This window comes from Trichosurus vulpecula, chromosome 3 (genome assembly GCF_011100635.1).
Source record: "Trichosurus vulpecula isolate mTriVul1 chromosome 3, mTriVul1.pri, whole genome shotgun sequence".
NCBI lineage: Eukaryota > Metazoa > Chordata > Mammalia > Diprotodontia > Phalangeridae > Trichosurus > Trichosurus vulpecula.
In genome coordinates, this window is record NC_050575.1 from 200,146,788 (window position 1) to 200,162,207 (window position 15,420).

General features: G+C 42.1%; 1 long non-coding RNA gene and 4 other non-coding genes across 5 annotated transcripts; all 5 read right to left on the reverse strand.

The window, feature by feature from the left end:
- Nucleotides 1-11,120: 11,120 nt before the first annotated feature.
- LOC118841289 lies at nucleotides 11,121-15,365 on the reverse strand. Its single transcript, XR_005009848.1, has 5 exons — nucleotides 15,033-15,365; nucleotides 14,250-14,351; nucleotides 12,199-12,273; nucleotides 11,776-11,869; nucleotides 11,121-11,313 (listed from the first exon to the last, which is right to left on the reverse strand). It is a non-coding gene; the product is annotated as an uncharacterized LOC118841289 (long non-coding RNA).
- Nucleotides 11,560-11,654, reverse strand: LOC118845201. Its single transcript, XR_005010066.1, has one exon. It is a non-coding gene; the product is annotated as a small nucleolar SNORD12/SNORD106 (small nucleolar RNA).
- LOC118845199 lies at nucleotides 11,940-12,030 on the reverse strand. The gene has a single exon (XR_005010064.1). It is a non-coding gene; the product is annotated as a small nucleolar SNORD12/SNORD106 (small nucleolar RNA).
- Nucleotides 12,348-12,436, reverse strand: LOC118845200. Its single transcript, XR_005010065.1, has one exon. It is a non-coding gene; the product is annotated as a small nucleolar SNORD12/SNORD106 (small nucleolar RNA).
- Nucleotides 14,421-14,512, reverse strand: LOC118845198. Its single transcript, XR_005010063.1, has one exon. It is a non-coding gene; the product is annotated as a small nucleolar SNORD12/SNORD106 (small nucleolar RNA).
- Nucleotides 15,366-15,420: the final 55 nt, after the last annotated feature.

Sequence of the window (15,420 nt, forward strand, 5' to 3'; positions counted from 1 at the left end):
ATAATTGCTAAAATCCCTTCCGCCTCTGATATTCCTTATTCTGAAATCCCTTCTAGGTTTCATGGTCTAAATTTCATGTTCTAAGGCCCCTTCCAATTCTGACATTGTATATTTTAGGTTCTACATTGTAAGGTTCCTCCCAGTTCTGACTAGGTCTCTATGATTCTAAGCTAAGGTGAATGAGCCCAGGAAAAGACTGGAAAAAAAGATGACAATGATGTATAATGTGATACGAGATTGGTAGTATGATGAATGAAGTGGGGAACTCTATGTAATATTGATATTTTCTCCTTTGGTTGACATCATACCCATAGAGGTTCAGAACTTCACAGACCACTGGATGAAAGAACAACCTCCTAATTATACCCATGAGAAAGGTGAGACCCCTAGAGAAGGAAGTAAGCTTACTCAAGGTTACATAGCAAATTAGTGACAGAGACAGTCCTGAGCAGAGATTTTCTCTTTTTTTCTGTTCTTTGTAAACAACAGGTCCTCATACTGTTGGTCATCCTGCCCAAATAGGAGTTTGGTCTTTCTTGGGCTAACACAACTCAATAGACAAAAAGCCTGCTTTCTCTAGATTGAGAATTTATTAGTCTGATTTCATGTTGGCAAGTCATGTTTCGCTTACAAACTAGGAAAATTACTAAAACTACCCAGGCCTTCAGCCTATCCTATTACACTTGATGAATGAGGAAGGAGACATTCTGATTTAAGGAGAGATGGCCAAACCACACAGGTTCTTCCCTCAGGATCTTAGACTGTTAGGCCTGGAAAGGCCTTCAGAGATCTTCTTATCCATTTTTCAGAAGAGGAAACTGAGGCCCAAGGAGTGAAAGTGACTTGCTGTAACAGCAAGCAAAATGAGATTTTTTGCTGTTTTTTCTTTCGGAGTTAAGTTTCTGTAACACATTAAGTGCTTAATGGAATGTTAATGGAATGGAATGTTAATGGAATAGGACCTGCTTTGAGCCCTGCTCAAAGCTGTGGTGCATCCTGAATCACATGGAGCCCATGGTGGGAGGAGCTTGCTAAAAAAGGGAAAAAGAGCAGGAAGTGAGAGTGAAGCAGAACTGAAAGAAAGAAGCTAGCATGGGTGGGCAGAAGGAGGAAATTTCCCGGGGGGAACTTGATTGTGGGGAAGGCTAACAGAAAGAATGTTTCTGATGTCAGCACTCTGTCTATTGATCTGTGTTAATTTCCCAGACAGAAGCCCTGTCCGTTGGTGTTTATGAGTGAATGGAGCTGACTGTCTGAGACCCGCCCACAGGAAGGAGGCTTAGCTTAAGCTAGGTGCTGTTAAAGTGAATTGAGATGATGGAGCTGGTAATCTGTGTAAATATTGTTGTAGCCCTGTTAAGCTTTGTTTTCTCAGAAACAGAAACTGTGGGCAGGAGCCCCTGGAGCCTGCTGTCAGACAGGATGGGGAGAGCTTTGAGTAGAGCAGTCCCCATGAACTGAGACATGGAGCAGGAGCAGAGAGCTGCCTACATGTGGATCCAGACAAGAGTCAGGAGTGGTCAGCCCACAAAGGAAAAGCCATGGGACTTAGAAGTCAACCTCAAGTTAAGATGAAAGAGGACTTTACTTGGACACTTTGTATTGATTGAGATTGTTCTTACTGTGATCTAAGGGTGGATGGTGTGGTATTTTCTGCTACCCCTTAGGGATGTGTTGTGCTAAGGAAGACCCTAGCCTGGGACCCCCTGATTGTGTAAACAAGTGTTTTGGGGAATGCTGCTGAATGCAATGATATATGCTATGTGTCATATGACATACTGAGTGTTATGAGATATATATAGATATATATATTGAATGATATGTTTTGCTTAAAGATGTTGCTGCGAATGTTATGCTTTACTTTATTGAACAATGTTCAGTTCTGAATAGAGAGTTCATTATACTATGTGATTAGACCCTTATAATTATTCACAGCAGCAGTCCTCAGGTGTGCTGCCATGATTGGCATTACACTTGCCCAAAGTCACACAACAAGTTAATGGCAGAGATAGGAGTGGAACCCAGGTTTTCCTGGCTATTAGCCCACTGTTCTTTCTACTACAACTAATTATGAGATGTGGGCTCAAACTGCCCCTTTGGGAATTATCTCAGGGAGATGTCAGTCAGTTAATGAGTCAACAAACATTTATTATGCACTTAACTATAGTCAGACACTGTGCTAACCAGTAGAGATACCCCAAAAGGCAGAAATACGGTCCCTACTTTCAAGGAGCTTTCATTATAATGGCGAAGACAACATGCGAAGAAGGGTGCATGCAAGATGTATACAGCATAAACAGAAACTTGTCTCTGATGTCACTTTAAAAAGAATAATAGTCATCTGCAAAGATATATTAAGCACCAGTTATATGGAAGGCATTGTGCTGGGGATAGAAAGAAAGGCAGAAAAATAGTCCCTGCTCTCAGGGAGTATCTCATATAGTAATAACAATACTCATGACTTTAAAGCTACCAAAGTGCTTTGTAACCAAGTGCCATGTAAAGTAGGTAGTGGAAGTATTCTTGGCCCCATTTTACAGATGAGAAAACTGAGGTTGATAAAGAGTAATGATTTTCTGAAGGTCAGACTTCAAATTCAGCTGTCCTAACACTAGGTTTAAAAAACTCTTTGCAGGACACCAAATATTTTATGGTGACCTAACTTACATTATCTTATTTTGTCACACAAAAAGCCTCTAAGGAAGGGGTTCTTGGGGCATATGAACTTGCCTTTTTTGTATTTTGATAACTTTATTTCTGTGTAATCCTAGGTATTTCATTCTACACACTTAAAACCAATATTCTGAGAAGAATCCATAGGTTTGAACAGTCTTCACTAATGTAAGTTTCATATAAGTGTGCATATGTGTATGTGTATGTATGTGTATGTGTGTATATAATGTATATATCATCGTCATCCTCATCACTATCCTTTTTTACACAAAAGTAAACAGATTCAGCAGGATCAAGGTCATCTTTGACAAATAACAGAGCCAGTACTTGACACCAGGTCTCAAGACGTGGAGCACAGCCACTTCATTAGACTGTTATTCTTTTTTCTGATCTGGAAGCAGATTGTTTAAGCTATATAATGGAGAGGGGGTGGGGGAAATAGCAAGTAATATTGTTTAACAGCTTGGACTGGTTTGTCCCAGACTCAGAAAACAAGAGACAATGCATTGGTTGTGAATCACTCCAGACTATTTGAAATATGTGCACACAGTGCCGCCTGCAGGCAGAATGGGGCTGATTCAAGCAGCCTGTCTCCAAGCATGCATCGGACTTCCGCACCCTGAGTGAAATTCAGTGGCCTGCTCATGTTAAAGCCACAAGCTTAGAATTCACAGGGAGGGAAACAAGCAGGGAGACAAGAATCATTTAAATTAATTTCAACAACCAGTGTCTATTGTGTGCAAGACTTGGTATTTAGCATCAGGGTTTAGTAGCAAAAGCCAAAATTCTTCCAGATATCCCTATAGATTCCTAAAGCATCAAAGCTGGAAAGGACCTTAGAACATACAATGCCAGAGCTAGAAGGAACTTTAGGACACAGAACATGAAACATTAGACCTGGAAGGAAACTTAAGACATATGTTATATATAGAAGAGATAACAAAACATTACTTACTCTAATCTTCTTTTAGATTTAAAAAAAAAAAAACAGACCTTAAGAGGGGAGGTGATTTGTTCAGGGTTCTCCAAAAGAAATTAAGCAATACAGTAGGAACTAAGAACCCAACCTTCCTGGTTCCCGGACCAGTGCTCTTCCCAACACACTTCACTCTCTTTAATAAATGTTTGTTACCTAATCACCCTGAGAGAAATGTATCTAATAGGAACCAGAAAGGTGCCCCTCCCACTAAGGGAGTTGGGGTGGGACAGGGGAGATAGTTAAGGGATCATTGATATGAATGTATCAGATAGTCACATTTCAAGTGCTTGGCTAGGCTATTCCATTAGCCTCTGGTTGCAGTCCACAGCCGCACTCTCCTCCACAAAGAAGGGCATTTCCTGGTTACTGGGATCATTATTCCCTTCTTGGAGAAGTGACATGATTTTGTTGTCCTTCCTTCTGTCAGAGGTTATGTGGGAGTCCTTGTTCTTGCCTTCCTGCAGTCAGAGTGGGATTAAAAAGAACCACCAAGTAAAAAAGCAACCTCAATGGCTTTTTCCTTAGGAAAAGTATCTAAGGGGCACAAAGAGCAACTATTCTCAAGGAGGGAAGTTAAAGTCTTGCTCTGCCAGCAGAAGTGATGGTTCAGATATCTTGCTTTCCCAGAATGCATTGCCCCCACATGGGTCTCACCCAGGTCCTGCTCCCAGGCTGAGGAAATGCTACCTATTAGCCTTCCTCACTAAATTATTAAGTCCCTCCATAGAAGCAACACTTATTTAAGTACTCTTGTCAATAAGAATAGGTCTAGCTCATATTTAAAGGAACCCTTGGAATCATGACTCCTCCAGATGAGCAGATTCACTTTGGGGTTTTGAGAAGTTGCTTTTCCCACCAATGGGATTCTTTTCTTCCCTTGTTGGTCTGAAACAAGAGTCAAAAGACAATCATTTAGGCCGTGGGCCTATTAAAACTTCAGGGCTCTAAGGAGCCAGAGCTTTTAGGCTCAAAGCAGGCACTTCCCACAAACATTTTATTAATTGAGCTCTTGCTATCAGGAAGACGATTGATGATAGCCAGGGAACTACTGCAGAGATCTGTGGAAGAGTGGTGGGGGAGGGGAAGGGGAGGATAGCACATAATTCTCTCTCTGGACTTTTACTCTTCCTGATGCCAGCTTGGGGAATATTCACAGTAACTAATCTGGCTGTGCCTCTTGCTCCCACCAAAAATCAAAAGCAGCCTTCATCATGGTGCTGACTCAGAGAAAAGACCAGAACCTCACCCCATTGGCTCAATGAGGCTGAAGACAAAGGACTGCCAGGGGTCCATCTTGGGAAAGCAGTTTCAGCACAACAGTAGCAAATATTCAGGCACTTCCTTTCTCATCCCAAAGGTACATATATACTCTCTTTCCCCCTATAGAACAAAGCAACAAAAACTCATTGCCATGTGTGCCAATAATTTGTCTTAATTCAACTCATTCATCCCTGTGTGCAGAGGGCTTAGCGAAGACACAGCCATAGAATTAAAAGATTAAGAGCAGGAAGGGCCTTAGAAATAGTTTAATTCAATCCTCTTATTTTATAGGAGAACCTAAGGCCCACACAACCTATGTGACCTGAGGCAAGGTCACTTACGCTCTCTGGCCTCAGTTTTCCTCATCTATACCAGACCTGCACAACTTGGCAGTAGGTAGGAGCCAAAATTAAAATAGGCTAAACTTCTTCAGGCTGCAGATGGGTTTTTAATCAGCTCGCTTTCCAAGTAAAGGTATAACTAATGATTAAACTATTTCTCAAAAACACTTTTTATCAGGATGTAATCCTAAAACTGCAATCAGTTTCTTCTTTATGAAGTCACCTTCAATAAAAGACTTCCCAGAAGCAGCAATTTCTTTAGAAATCTGAAAACTAACCTTAGTAGCCACCTCATTTTCTGCATTTACTTTCTTGAAAAACTATCATTCCCCACTGATATTTTTCAACAATTTGGAGACTTTAATTTGTTTTTCATTGGTGTACAACTTGCTTAAGTCAGGATGTTTTTATTCGAAATGGCAACAAAGATTGTATTCCTTCGAAATGGCTATTACTTGTCGACAAACAAGGTACAATATTTTGTCTCTCATGTAAATAAAGTAGTATCTATTTGTCCACTTCGGATTGAACACTCTATGTTCTGATTTGATCTTCTGTTTCTTTTTATCACTCATTTTACAAAGTCATCCCCAAAACTTTAATGTTAGAACAAAAAAATCTCCATAGCAACTGCCCACATGCAAAGAAATACTGAACTGAGTGTCTGACCTTGGAGAGAGTGCCACTCATGTAACTTGGAGGGCGGCTGCAGAGCAAGGGAAAGAAAGGAGCCCTCCAGTTGTTGCCGCTCATCGACTAGCAGGCATCAGCTGCCTTGGTGCATGGCGGCACATACTTTGTCCCTGTTCAACGCCAGTGAGGACCAGAAACACAGTGAAAAGATACAACTCTCACTGCTCTCAGACTAGAGACAGACTGACAAAGGTCTGTTCCTGTGGATCATGTGACAAACAGGAGAGAGCATGCAGTGGCAACCCACCCACCAAGTTACACTACAGGCACAGTAGTGACTTGTGGAAGGCAGGTTAGGCAGGCACAGACAAAGCACTCATTACATCTTTACTTTCTTTTACATTCTCTACATTTTTTGTGGGCTGCCTGAAATCCTTCACTTCGAGAGGTGACCCACGGGCCACGATCTATACAATGAAGGGGTTGGACTAGATTAGGGTTCTTGACTTGGGGTCCATAAACTTTTTAAAAATATTTTTTAAAATCATATTTTAATATAATTGGTTTCCTTCATGATCCTATCTAGTTGACATATTTAAAAACATTACTCTGAGAAGGGGTCCATAGCCTTCACCAGAACTCCAAAGGGGTCCATGAAACAAGAAAAGATTAAGACCACCATGATTACATTTCTAAATTCCCTTTATCTGGCCTGGATTAGTCCTAGTAAGAAAAAGAAACATAATGTTTTCAGCTTAGGGAAAACCCTTCTCTAGCAAACTTCCCCCATTACCATCCCCTCTCTCTTGTCTTCCTTCTACCTATCCTTTTCCCTACTGTCTATAAACATGCTTAAATCTCTCCATCCTTTTTAAAAAAAGAAACAAACCCTCCTTGCTAATAGCTCTCCGTTTCTCAGCTAAACCCTGAACTAAATTATACTAGATGCTTTCTCTCAGTCTTTTCTAAATCATCTACAATCTGACTTCTGGCTTCACCATTCAATAGAAATATTTCCCTCAAAAAAAAAAGCCACTTTTTTCTTTTCAATTAACAGGGATTTAATTTATCTACCTCGCATTTACTTCTTTCTCTACAGGGCCAGAGGTGGCCTTTTTAACAGATATACATATGTAGTCAAACAAATTTCGGAATCCAAAATTATTTTGCATCTTAAAACCATCATTTCTCTGTCAGGAGATGGATATTATGGTTTATCATTAGTCTTCTAGAATCGTGGCTTGTCATTGCATTGGTCAGTTTTCATCTTTCAAAATTATTTTTTCTTTATGATGTTATTAATGTATAAAGTGGTTCTCCTGCTCCTATTCACTTCACTCTGCATCAGTTTGTATGAGTCTTTCCAGGCTTCTCTGAAGCCATACCTTTCATCTTTTCCCATGATATAATATTACATTACTTTATATACCATAATTTGTTTAGCCATTTGCCAATTGATGGGCACCCCTTAGTTTCCAGTTCTTTGCAGTAACAAAGGGAATTGCTATAAGTATTTTCATACTTATAGATCTTTTTCCTTTGTCTTTGATCCCTCTGAAGTTGAAATTATTTTGCTATTATGTTAATGACTAATTATTAATTTGGAATCCATTCTTTTCTCCTTTATTTCTTCATTTAAGGTCGAGCTCCTGTAAAAAGTCAGTCTCTGAAGTACATGACTGATTGATGAGATTGTCCTAGGCCTCAAGGACACGCTCTTCTATTTAGAGTATAAAATGAATCCAGTCTATAATCACTCTTGCTCCAAGGAAATGAGCCCCTGTCCTCGTACCCCTCCATTAGTTTAGGGTGAGCCAGCTCATGAAGGAGAAAAACAACCAGAGTGGTCTGGATGCAGGTGGATTCCCCTGTCCAGATTGTTGGAGGTGGCTGAGTCTCATTATTGAAAGCTTCAGGCTCTCCATGTCTTTTGTCTTTGGCTGCCAAGAGAAGCCACCAACCATCAATTTATTATTGGCTGGCCTAATTAATAGATTAGTAATTACCCAGAAACTCTGTCTCTACGGTTTTTTCATTCATCACAAAGTATAAGACTAGTAGTGGTTGTTGTTTGTTCTTCATTCTCGGAGAGAACCATGACATCAGGAAGGTGATGCCATGATATGCAAGTGAATTGGATTTAAGTGAGGGAGGGCTGTGCAAAGTTAACAGCCTCACTTTTTCCTCCAGAGACATCTGGGTCCAGTGACAAGATATAGATCAGGACAACTGGAGAGGGCCCCAGATGCAATGGGAGACTTTGGCCTTTTTAAGCTAAGGTCTTTCCCAGATCTGTCTGACTGAGGCAACACCCATTCAGTGGTTAAGGCTAGGCAAAAAATGAGGCAAAGAATGGCCTCTTTTACCTACTCAAAAAGAAAATATCAATCCGGGAAGGGAAGACCCTCAGGGTTTCTGGCCAAAACAGAAACAATTGCTGTAAAAAGCAACCAGTAGTGGTATGCATAGTTCCAAATTGTTCCTTCTCCAAAGTTACCAATGAACTCCCAATTGCCAAATCTAATGACCTTTTCTTACCCCTCTTCCTTCTTGGTCTCTCTGCTTCAGCAACCTTTTGCAGACAGCATTAACTAGGTTTTCGCGACAATGCTTTTTCTTGGTTCTTCTGACTGCTTCTTCTCAGTCCTCTTTACTGGATATTTATCCATATTACAACAATTAACCAACCATAGGTGTCCCTCAAGTCTGTTATATCCCCTCTTCTCTTTAAACTATCACTTGGTGGCCTCATCAGTTCCCATTGGCATAACTATCTTTTCTATGTAGATGACTCCCTGTAACAGCAACCATAGTGGCACACCCAGATCTGCTTTAGTAGCAAAGGGGCTTCAGGGGTCAACAATCTTCTTTAATTACATAAAATACAGAGGAAATGCAAAGAGAAATAAAGACCAACAGACAGGGCTCTACTGCCTGAATCATAATACTGCTATATATACTTTACATTCACCACTGGATGGAAACAGCCTTTACCTCTGAAGAGTGGGGGAGTCCTGAACATACGGCTACTCAGAGTCTCGACCAAGGAATCACAAGATCCTTCTTGTAATCAAACCCCCAAAGCAAAAGCTCACCTCTCAGAATATATACTCTTTCAGCTAATAGGCTCAAAGCCAGAAGGCATCACAACCTCCCTGACTGTGTCTAGTTAGAAATTAACTTAAAGGTGTGTAAACCTTCCTACAAGCAAGCAAGCTTCCCTTAATGGGAAGAGACCTCTTGATGGGCGGAGAATATCTTATTCTCCAGTAACCTGACACTCCCAGATCTATATCCAGCTAGTTGTTGAGTCTGATTATTATCCACTGATTACTTATTTCCAACCAGTAGACAGGAATCTCAAATTTCATATACCCAAAACATTCCTTTAATACCCACCCATTCTTAATTTTTTTTCTATTAAGGGCACTAACAGCTGCCAGCCACCTAAGTCTTTGCAGTATCAAAATCTTCATTCATTTTTCCCTTTCCTTGGGCCTCCATATTCAGTTGCCAAGTCTTATTGATTCTACATCCCATCTGTCTCTTTTTAACTCATGGAGCCAATACCCTAGTAGTCAGAGCCTTCATCCCTCACCTGGAATATTACAACTTCCTAAATGGTCTCCCTTCCAGCCAGACTCTACCCTTTAATTCAGGGCTGTCCATAATGCAGCCCACCTACAAGCATAGAAATTTACAGAAATGCTTTAGTAAAGAGGCAGAGCTCTCACTAAAATGGCAAATCAAAATAGATTGTCTATTGTTTCAATAAAAACCCAAGTTTGGACAGCCCTGCTTTAATTCATCCTCCACACAACTTGTAAGGTGCAAGAGAATAGTCACTTTACTAAATATTGGTATTGCTCCCTCTAGGACAAAGTACAAACTACTGAGTTTAGCATTGAAAGCCCCTCACATTCTAACCCCAACCTGCCTTTCCATCCTATTAATTCTTCATTGTATTCCGTACTGGTCTACTAGATGTTTTTTCCATAGCACATTCCATCATCTCTCATCTCTACCTTCATAGGCTGTACTACATGCCCAGAATTTACTTGTTCTACTCTTTTGAGCTTCAGCTCATCTGTCACCCATAAGACCTATCCAGATAGCCCCAATAAAGGGTTCCCCACCCAAAAAAGAATTTACTTTCCTGTATTCACTTCCTCTAACATAAGGAATGAATCATCTTAGAATTGTCATTTTCAATCATGTCTGACTATTCACAACCCCATTTGGGGTTTTCTCGGCAAAGATACTGGAATATATTGCCATTTCTTTTCCCAGCTTATTTGGCAGATGAAGAAAACAGGCAAAAAAGGGTTGACTTCTCCAGGGGTCACACAACCAGTACACGAGGATTTGAGATGTCTTCCAGACGCCAGGCCCAGCACTCTACCCGCTGCACCACCTAGCTGCCCATCTTGGTATTATTCAACATTCAAAAGTAACTACTTTGAGAAATCCAGACACTGGAATTAAAAACAGTCCCAGCTCAAGGGTACATTCTAGTGAAGAGGCAGAGATTCAACATATACAAAGATACAAAGCACTAGCAGTCCATTTTGGTTAGAAATAATCGAGCAGGCCAAGCATGTTAAATTTAATAGCCCAGTTAAAGCAGCTATGGAGGGAGAGAATAGAATTGTTAAGACTTAGCAACTGGAATAAACATAGAATGGGTGACAACAGGGGGGGGGGGAATAGTCAAAGACAATTAAGATTCGGTGACCAGAAGGACCAAGTTTAGAGGAGTAGGAAAATGAGCTTTTTGGCACTTGAGGGCCAAAGGCAATCTAGTAGACAAAGTTCAAAAAATGAAAAGGCAGAATAAATGAATTCAGGACTGAACTGGATGTCCGGAAGTAGTAGCAACTTTAACTCCTAGAAGATGGGATCAAATGTAGAGAGCGCCTAGCACAGAAGCCTAGGGAATACCCATACTAAGACCAAATTAAAAATGAGCTGAGTGAAGAACCAGAATTAAAAGGGCAATATGTCACAGAAAAGAGGGACTGGCAGGGCCCCAAGGTGAGAAGACTGAGTTACTTGTAACCTTGATCTCAAGTTAGAGGATGGGAAACCAAATGGGGATAACTAACCCTGAGGGCAGGGTTAGTACCAAATCACCATTATGTCTAAACTCCCAAGACACAGGTCTCCCTTAAACCTAGGCTACCCATTTCCTTTTAAAGATTTCTTCTACAAACATCTTGAAACAAAGGCACAGATGATGGTCAAATACTTTTTTATTTGCAAAATGTAAAACAAGACTATTTTATCCTAATAACAGCTGGAACAGTCAAGTCCATGTTTCTTGATCACAAACAAAGGCTGCCTCTCCTCATCTAAGGCCACACTTCAAAATTTTCAAGTCTCCAAGCTTCACTTCATTCCACTTAGTCATCCACCAGTTTTACATTCCTATGAAAGAAAAAACACAGTAGCAATCCTTTGTTAAAAGTGCTTAATCATGCAAACACAATTTTATCTTTCTTTGGTTGTATGCTCACTTTTATTATTGTAAAGCATTCAGTAGGCTCTTGTATTGTGGCAATCAGTCCCTCACATTTTACACATAAATACACTGGCGGGGAAGGGGTCAATAGTTTAATAGTGAACAGTGAAATAGTCAATAGTGAAAATCACAATTCATACACAACTCCAGGATCTAATGGAAATCAGACAAGATTTGGCTTAAATGTTCCTGATCAGCATTTGTCGATCAGCAGGGGAAAAAAGTTTTAGTCATCATGTACCACAGATCTGGAATCTTGTTTAGCCCTGAAACACTTCACTACCCTCTGCATATTCTGTATAGCAACAGTGTCATCTGCTGTGTCATTCCTGAAACTCAACAACATGAGTTTCAGGAAATTCACCTACCTTTAATAAGAGCTGGGTCCTTTGAGGTCCTTTGGGTCTGTATGGTATTAGACATCACTGGAATCCTAACCTTCTGCTCATTGCAAGAGCAAGCCTATAAAATGTCCCAAAGAATGAGTGAGAATGCTATTTAACAAACTGAAAGTTTCTTGTATCTTGAATCTGCTGGTGTGTCAGACAAAACTGGCAAAAAGTAGTTAGGATCAACACGGTCGATCTGATGGGGAAAAAAGTTCAATCATCACGCACACCAGTCTTAAAACCTTTGGCATCTAGCAAATTTTACTTATTACTGACTGCTATCTTGGTGACTTTTTTAAAGTCACCTATAACTCTTGCACCCTTCTTCCTGACAACCCAACGTCTAACTCTAATGAGGCAACACCAACATACAACTATTACAGATGAGTGGGTGTAGCTTACCAATCTTCCCAGGGACTGTTAGGGAACTCCAACAATCTGATCCAAATCAAGTGGCTGGAATGCAGCATAGCAAGTCTGAGAAATTACAAATGCAGACAGGAAAGTCAGTGCGATATTGGACACCCAACTGACACACACCATTTTTTTAAGCTGGTATATCAGAAAAAACTGGCAAAGAATAGTAGGCTCAACATGATCGATCTGCCGGGGAAAAAACTGAGTCATCATATATACCAGCAGCAAGAAGGATAAGCTCTAGAAACGATGATCATCCATCAGCCTCCAAAACATGGTTTCGGGGATCACTGGACTTCCTAGGCAGGGCCAAAATCCTGACGAAGAACCCTGTGATAATCCCTAGGGAAGGCCGTACAGACCACAGGACTCCCAGAGCAAGTGGTAGCCCCCCCTTAATCTGTGGGGATCACAGGGCTTCCTAGGGGTCAGACCCTAAGGAGGACCCAAGTAACGGCCCCTTAGGACAGCGGTAAGATCACAAGGCTCTCGAGACAGGGCCGGAAGTCCCAAGTGATGTCCCCTTAAGAAGGCTGTGCAGACCACAGGGTTCCCCCCAAGGGAATCCGGAGAGGTAGCCCTCTTAACACCACAGTGGGGATCACAGGACACACCAAGTCAAGATCTGGGGTAAGCCCACTGCCCATTGCTTCCCTTCACTTGACCTCAGGAAGATCCATGTGATTTGCCATTCTCACCCAAAGAACTCAGGACCAGAGTGGGCAGAGGAAGTCATTTTATTGCACTCCTCGAGAGAGCAGGTGTAGTGCTCACTGGAACACTCACACCAGTACAGCTGCAGGAGCAGGGGTAACCATTCCCTCCACTCCTGCTAAAGTTACGGTTAGTTCACATTTTTTTTTACAGTTTTCCCAGGGTATACAGTTTATATAGATAGGATAATAAGGATACAGAAGCAAAAGTGAAGTTAATTAGATTTTCCTTGTCTTAGTTTAGGATTCAACTACATTCTTTTACTTTCCCCTACTTTCCCTCTTTAACATATGCAAATTATGCAAATCAGTAGGCCTGGATTCTTGACCAAGACCAGACCCTAGATAAGCTTGAACTGGTTCAAGTGGGTTTGGCCTCTCTACTTCCCCTGCCTTCTCAAAAAGCATGCCATGTGTACGAGCCTGACCTCTCACCTGACTGACCTTGAGGCCTGGTTTCTGCAGGGGAGGGGGGGCGAAGTACACCTTTATTTCTGTGAAAACGAAACTCCTCCTCCCATTTCTTACAACTCACATGTGTTGTCTCTGCTAGACTGAGCCCCAAGGACTACCTTTACCTTTCTTTGTATTCCTAGTAAAGGTGGGGATAGGGGAAAAGAATGGAATTTATAAGGGTGCTTACTCTGCCAAGAAATGTGCTAAGTGCTTTACAATTGTCTCATTTCTCCCAACAACCCTAGTATCCTAATTTTACAGGTGAGGAAAGTGAGGAAAACAGAAGCTAAGTGACTTGCCCAGGATCACAAAACAATGATGCCTGAAGTTGAAGGTCCAAGAGCTGGATCTGCTGACCAAGTAGAGCTGACTCTAGCAGTGTCAACCCCTTAAGGAGTTCACTGACAATTTACTTTTTGTCCTGTGAGGTTTTCATGCACGATTTAAATAAGGCTCTGAAAAAAAGAGACTTTAAGAGCCCCCAGCCAAGCCTCTGGCTCAAAGCTTATGCTTCTATGACTTAGAATGAGTGTAAATACAAATTGTTTTCTATTCTAGCCAGGAACTTTTGAGTCTTCCCCTTCCAGACTGATTATTTTTTCGGTGGTGAATCAGACCATCTTTCTCTCACTTCCTACTTAGCCCTAGTCATTACATGGGTGCTTCCTCAGATAAACTGAGAGAAAAAAACTTTTTTTTAGAAAGGCCAAGGTCACCCATTGCAAGCCAGGACACATATATATTTATCATTTGTACTGTTCAAACCTCACACTTAAAAAATAATCCTTGGCTTTAGTTCAAAACAGTTACATCTACAGACTTTCAACTGCTTATTCTTAGTTACCTTTAGCCCAAATTCTTGCTTACCTGATGACATCAGAAAAGAAGCCAACATAGGGGCATGGAGCCTACACATCCAGGTCTCCAAAATCCCTGTAACATGCCTCCCTCCTCCTTCCAGAAGCAATCCTGTGGAATTAAAGCAAAAAAGTCACAATCCTGCCAAGACCAGAGTCATTTATGGCCTGACTTTCCTGCACTGGTGCATCAGAACTAAACTGGCAAACATTCAAAGAAATCAGCAAGGTCGATCTGATGGGGAAAAAAGTCGAGTCATCATTTACACCAGCCTGTACTTTAACTCCAATTCACCCTCTGACCCCCAAATCAAGAAAAATGCCAAAGCTTGCAGCCCTTTTCTGACGCCTCAGGCTAGCGTGGGGCATCCTCTGAAACAGTGAATGGGCAGGATTTTGAGAAAGCGCCCCAGAAGGACTGAGGCTCTGGCGAGGAATCCAACCCCTTCCATTTTCAGGAAAGAAAAGCTGAAACTCAGAGTGTAGGAGGAGAGCCTGGACAAAAGGAGCTCGGATCGCGGGAGTTCGAGGTCCACGCTCTTTAAGATCCACCACCTTTCTCTGAACCTTCCTGGAGGCCTTAACCATGTGCCTATTCCATCCTGTACCTAAGCCGCCCTGGGGGCTGCAAGCACGAGGCAGACGGGCCCAGGCCTCCCTGGACACGCTAGGGGAGCCGAGCGTGTTAATGTTGAGTATGCCCCAAACGCACGTGAGCTGCGAGCCCGTGGGGGCGATGAGACGCGTGGCCGAACCCTGGAGGAAATATAAAGGGTAAGAAGATCGAACTTACCAATAAGCGGCATTCCAGGACCACGATGGCTGCGGATGGAGGACGAGAAAAACGAATCCCGCAAGTGGCAGGGGCGAAAAAGAGGAAGAGAGGCCGCGAACCTTCCTTATATAACGCAGAAATGCCCGGGCGCCTGCGCGTTACGTACATCCTGGCCCCGCGCGGCTCTCTGGGAAATGTAGTCTCCGGGCTTAAAGAAGCTGCAGGGTGGTATAAAAGGTCCGGCAGCGGTTGCTAAGGACTGATGTCGGTTGCTAAGGCCTGATCCCGCCCCGGCCTGACCCTCTCCCAGGCCCGGCCGGAGTGGAGTCTCCGCCATGTTGCTCTCGTCTTTCTTTTTCAAACCCCGAAACGACCAGGGGCCTGGGCCCGTGGGTGTTTCCTCCCT